The sequence below is a fragment of the Columba livia genome, chromosome 9 (genome assembly GCF_036013475.1).
Source record: "Columba livia isolate bColLiv1 breed racing homer chromosome 9, bColLiv1.pat.W.v2, whole genome shotgun sequence".
NCBI lineage: Eukaryota > Metazoa > Chordata > Aves > Columbiformes > Columbidae > Columba > Columba livia.
The window spans coordinates 3,901,092-3,907,439 of record NC_088610.1 but is presented as its reverse complement, the minus strand read 5'-3'; positions in this window follow the sequence as shown (position 1 = coordinate 3,907,439).

Below are 6,348 nucleotides of genomic sequence, written 5' to 3'. Positions count from 1 at the left end.
TCCCATTTTTTTCCCCATAATTTTGATTTAAAAAAAGTGCAAGTATTAAATGGCAATCACAAAGATTTCTGTCTCATTGTGTTGGGAAGTTTGAAAGCTTTGGTCTGACAGTTGTTAGCTATTTAAGAGTTAATCACCTAATGAGACTTGTAATTGTTCACAGAAAATGTGAAGTAGAAACTTTATATGCTGCTTTACATCTTCCATCTCTGTTCCACAGTCCTCTCATAATTGCTTTAAATGAGTATATAGACAATGAAATTCGGAGAGCAACACTGTATGTACTTTTGAACCATGTTATCCATTTTAAATTTAATGAAAGGGTTATGTGTCTACTTCAGTCATTTTTCACCACTGCAACAGTGATCAGTGAGTTATGAAACTTCATGTCAGATACCTTTTAACAAAGGTCATGGTTTCCATCCCTAATATGGTTAATTAGCAAATATAGAGAGCTTTAAGAAATAATTTTCTGTAGAGACTACAATGTTTAAAGATGTCTTTGAGTGTTCTTCTTGAGAAACTTGTGATTCTATGTTCAGAGGTGGCAAGTGACCTTCATCAATGTTGTAGTGGAAACATTCCAATGTATTTTTTAGGTTCCGACTATTGAACATTTATATTTTCCCCACGCTGCAGAACTCTAATGTAGTGTCCACTTGTTGTCTGTCCCCCCATCAATTATGCACTAATGTTTGACAACAGAGACAGTAATCTTTTCAACAATTTCTTTTACAGGAAGAAAATCCTAATTCATAAGATCTAGAGCCATCGGGCTGAACAGACCATTGAGTTTATTTCCCGCCTCATTTCTGGTCTTTAAGGTGAGGGCATATTTTCCACTTCAGTTTTCTTTATGGAGTTTACTAGATATTGATGTTTTATTACAGCAGTCCTTTGCCTGAAAGTCTAAGAATGAAATCACAAAGCGGGTGTTCTGCTTTGTAAATTCAGGCCGGTGCTTTTCTCTCATTACTGTAGCCTTTTCTTTCTTTTTGAGTTACTTTTCCAAATATTCCTATTACTCTCATTTCCCTTGCACAGACAGGCTGATGCTTCCACACTGTTCCCAGCCCTTTTTAATTAAAGAAATGATGAAGCAGGTGCTGCTGTGCTGTGTGCCCAGAGCCCTCAACAGGCGGGTTAATCCTTTGTGTTTGTGCTTGTCAGAGAGAACTAGAAAATCACTGACTGTTTTCAACATCTGATTTGAACAGTTTTCCTTTCCCAGCCCTTTTTTTTTTTTGAAAGAAAAACAAAATGCTTACAATAACACCTCGAAGAAACTTTGGGAAACAAGCTTACTTCATTGCACTAGTGAGCTCTTTGGTGATGATTTAAACGCAGTTTTAAATGTTTAGGTTTGACACACTTCAAGTTCTCTTTCTTGTGTAGGGTTCTTTTTTTCTCTCCAAGACATGGTGGTGGAACTCATATCCTAACTAGAAGAACAAAAAGAGCATCCAAGTTGATGCAGTTCTGTGACATTTATTGCTTGCTTTTCCATTGCAAATAGAATAAATGTAATGTTGAAAGCTTGCTGCTTATGGTTATGGATGTGGTTTATTCTACTTCTCTATAATACGAATACAATATGCAAATGGTTGTGTGTGTGGTTATAACATCCATTATATATTAAAAGATTAATAGAGACACACCTATTTTTTAGTAGTCTGGCAGACTCTACATTTCTGTCTCTTTTTTGCCTTTTTAATGTGCTTTCCAGGGACTCTCAGTGTAACAGACATTGATGTAAAAGACTCCTTGGTGGGCAGGTGGGTTTACTGGTTTTGGTGCTTACACAGTACAAGAATGGGTGAACCTGGCAAGAATTACATTGGATTATTGGAGGGATTTTGAGGGCTCTTGTATTATCTTGGGAGCAAATGTTTCCATTCTGTCCTTTCAACTAAAGAAAATACACGATTCATGATTTTTGTTTGTGCTGTTTAAATATTAGTATTCCAACACTCTCAGCTTTTTTCCCCCCCCATGTTTATTTTTCTTAAGAACTTGGTGTGAGACCCAGGAAAAATCTGACTCCACCACTCTTCTGCTTAGAAACTTGCAAATGTAGTTAGTACTAGATAATGGAAAAATTTGTGAAGGAGGAGAGATAATAACCCTATCTCTGATGGGGAAACTCTACCCATGTATTAAGACTCTGAGCTCTGCTAGCTCCAGTTCATGATAGAATTCTTTCCTCACAGCCAGTATTTCTTTGTTTCTTATACCTCAGCGTAATGGCACGTTAAGTGGAGCTGCTATCAGAGCCCATCAAGACTCCTTCGTCATCCTGTTTTCCTGAAATTACCTCTTCCGGTGGATTTACCAGATTGCCTGGCACCAGTGGATGACTCTTACTGGTAAATTTAGCTGGTAGCAAGTTGCCAAATATTCTTAAGTCAGTTCCTGTATCTTGGTGTTTTAAATGCCAGTTCTTCCTACAACTTGCCAGAAGACAAATATCCAGCATAATGATAAAAAAATCATGTGAGATTTGTTTTATTCCCAAACACTATCATTCCAAGATTTTATTTCCCTTGTCTTCCTCCAGGTATCTTAGAGCATTTTAGGGAAGGTCGCAGATTCGCTGCTTAAGTAGTGTCAGGTTGGCACTATACAGCCAGGGTGCTGGGCTGTTGTGCGAGGTTCTGATGGGCATATATGTAATTGCTTAATACGAAACAGCCGTGTTTCTGTGACCATTAATGAGCGGACCTACAGTGTAAAATGAATGTGCCTTGTTCTCAAAATATAGACAAAGTTAACAGCTGTTAACTTCAGCTGAATGCTCATTTCTAAAGTACTTACCTGGGAGTCCATGAGATATTTTAATTGGCTGCTGTTTGGCTGGCTGCCTGATAATGTCTAATGCTGTTATATATATATATATATATATATGTTTTTGTAGAAGGGGCACTCATCCAAATAGTCAAGCTACAGAAACCACGTGAAGTGCTGTCTACTTCTGCTCATGTAGTTGTCTGTACACACGAGAATGTGTTAACATTGCAAAGGGAGAATTGAGATTTTTCCTATTTGTGTTTCATTTCAGCCAGTTATTGCAATGAATGAATTACCTTGAAAACACTGTTCTTGACTCTACTTGTGCTGCACTGTGAAGGTCTCTGGTATGTATTCTTGGACTCTGCCTCTAACAGAGCAGAGCTCTGTTCTGTGGTTTGATTCTAACCTTTAATGGACTTTAAGATGCTTTCATTTGCTGCATCTCATTTATAAAAATTAAGGGTTGTTCTTTCCTCCATCATAATATGGCTTACATGCATCTCATTCAATTATCAGAAATGCATAAAACCAATTAGTTTTAATTTATCTGGACCCTTTAGATCAGGGAAAAATACATCTGTCTTTTTCATTTGAAAAATGAATTCTGCAAATTGCAAGGCATCAACACAAGGGCATTTGTAAATTATTTTGGTCGAGAGAAGTGTTCCATGACTTTCTATTTGATTAGGATTAATTAGGTTGTTGAATATGCTTATGCTTTTTGTACGGGAGGGAAACATGATAATCTACTTAATATTAATATTACAGATCAGTTAACAAGCACAAGAAATGGAAGGCTCAAAAAAAAAAAAAAACCAAAGCTAATTTTCAATATATTGAGCAAACTAAGGAATTCATTCCCTACTTCCCATGGGCAGGCGGGTGTTCAGCCCTCCCCAGGAAAGCTGCGCTTCGTCATGCATTATGTTACTTGGGAAGACAAATGTTGTAACTCTGAATGTCCCTCCTTCCTTCTTCTTCCCCCAATTCTTATAGAGAACATGACATCGTATGGCATGGTGGGGTCAGCTGTCCTGGCCATGTCCCTTCCCAGCTTCTTGTGTACTGTGTGAGAAGCTGCAAAGTCCTTGGCTGCTACTTAGCAACAACTAACACATCAGTGTATTATCGACTTAATTCTCGTTCTAAATCCACAGCAGTAGAAGAGATACCAGGAAGATAATTAGCTCTGTCCCAGTTGAAACCAAGACAGACATCTTCAGTTTCTCATCTGACTAAAGACCAGCCATGACTATATTTTAAAGGAGGGTGCCTGTCTAGCTTGGAAACCCATATGAATGAGGAATAGGAGGTGGAGAAAGTGTAGGACAAGCTTTGCTAGAGGTTTTGAACAAAACCAGTTCAAGTAGCTGTTGGGGGAGAGGTATTTGTAGTCTTTAAATGGGGTTTTTTTGAGTCTAAACCTCAGTTGTGTGTCCTGATGGATTTCTCTGCAGAAAATCTATTTCCTTTGCTATGTGTCTGTGCTCCCTGTAGCTCTGCGCTTGCTCTTCTCCCGGCAAGGTGAGATTACAAGGGAGCTCGTCTGAGCAGATGTGTCTCAGGAACATGAGCAGCACCTTCCATTGCGAAGATGCCCAAGAGCACAGGGTCTGGAAGGAAATAGTCCCTGAGCTGGTGTCTGTGTCACTGTGATCTGGAGATGTCACAGACTCACTGCTCGGGCAGTGAAAAAAAAATATACCGTTTTGGTTGAGTACAACATTAAACTTCAATTTCAATGTAGATATTAAACAAGCTAATTAGATTTTTCAGTTTTGAAGCTGGAAGACTTCATAGCCGATATGGAAAGACTTGCTAAATTAAATAGACTTGGATTTGCTCTGTTTGTATGGAATATTTTTGCTGATTTGCATTTTTAACAGAGGTATCGAAGCAACCACAGGCGTTTTCTGCTAAGAACCAGTTAGATCATGAAATTAAGTGGACCGAAGGTTTAAGAACTTGTTCGACTGTGACATTGTTAGACAGGTCAAAGTCAAGATAGAGTAACTAGCAATAATGCTAAATAACATTCATAGTTATTAATATTATTGTTGCTGAGTCAGCTTTAATTTTACTGGGAACTTTTAGGCCTTGTAGACAAGAGCCTATTGTCACAGAAAATGTTGGTATTTAACAATATAATTTGTATTGAAAGGGCACTGGAAATCATCCTGGTCTTTTACAAACTGCTTGAAAGAGTAAGGAGATTACTGTTCCAAGGAGTTTACAGTTTAAAATGCCGCTCACTTCATCAAAATCCAATACAGAAATTTCATATTACCCTTTATTTTTTTTTTGCTATATTGCACTGGGAGCGTGAAGCATCTTTTCCTAATTTTACAAACATTTGTAACTTACAACACTTCAAAAGACAGTGTTTTATAGTTATGTGCAATTCCATTCTGCAGCGCAAATTAAAACTTTCTTAACTGTCTTAGATAAGCATCACCAAGTACCATTTCTTGTGCTGAGTAGAGATGACTGTTCCGAAAGTCAAAATAGCTTTCTAGAGAATATTTTGCATGTTAATTTTTCTACCTGAATATATTTGGCAATGTAATTCCGGGGACGTTTATGAGTTGGCTTATATAACTTATGTGTATAACATTTGAAATACCAATAATCTTAAAGTAAAGCATTTTCTTTCCGCTTCCCTGCAGCGTTTTATACTGAAATGTTAGAAGTTGGGATGTGCAACTTCTACATTAATGTCTCTTGTATTTACGTCGTTCTGACAATGTCAAGCTGCAGAAATGAGAATTGTGGTGCAGTACTAGGGCCTTGTACTAAAACTTGTCTCAGAAGCTGGAGTAACCCAGCAAGCTCATCAATTTAAAACATGTAGCAAAAGTTATGGGCCACTCCAAGGTATTAACTGTGAAGCAGTTTGCCAAGGTGCAGGAAAATCACTGTCAGACTAAAGCACTGTTTGTCTGGCTCCATGTTAAGGCTCTTTTACTGCTTTCTGCTTTGCATTCTGGACAGCAAGAAAACAACTAAATAAGCACAATAACATTTAATAGCAGTACATTTAGTGAAGGAGGGTGACTAGGGAAGGAAGATGACAGATGTCCTGTCCAGGAGAAATCTACTGGGAAGGAAAGAGCTCGACTGGAAACCTCTGAAGCCCTGATGATGCTCCTCTACTTTCCTCTGAAAGATACATCCTAGTGATCTTCAACAAGCAAGAATGATGAGTGTTTTGTTGCTCTTCTCTTGGCATCTCCCAGTTCTCTTACCACCATCATTGCCTCTCCTAGTTTGGTGTGTGGCTGTCCTGAAAGTCTCAGTTTCCACAAAGGTTACCAGGCCTTAAGTTAAATATGCCTTCAAAAATGTTTTATAATCCCTTAAAATATTACTCTGAATGTACTCTGAATGTAAATAAGAAAAGGAAAGGAGCTGAGCCTTGCGAGGCTGGGCATGAGCTTGGTTTCATGTGAAAATGTTTGTCAATTTGGAGTGACTTTCAAAAGCAGACTAAGATTTTCACGTTATTGGAGAATGGGATTTGAGTCAAAATGAGAGGTTAAATATGAATATAGGCACAAA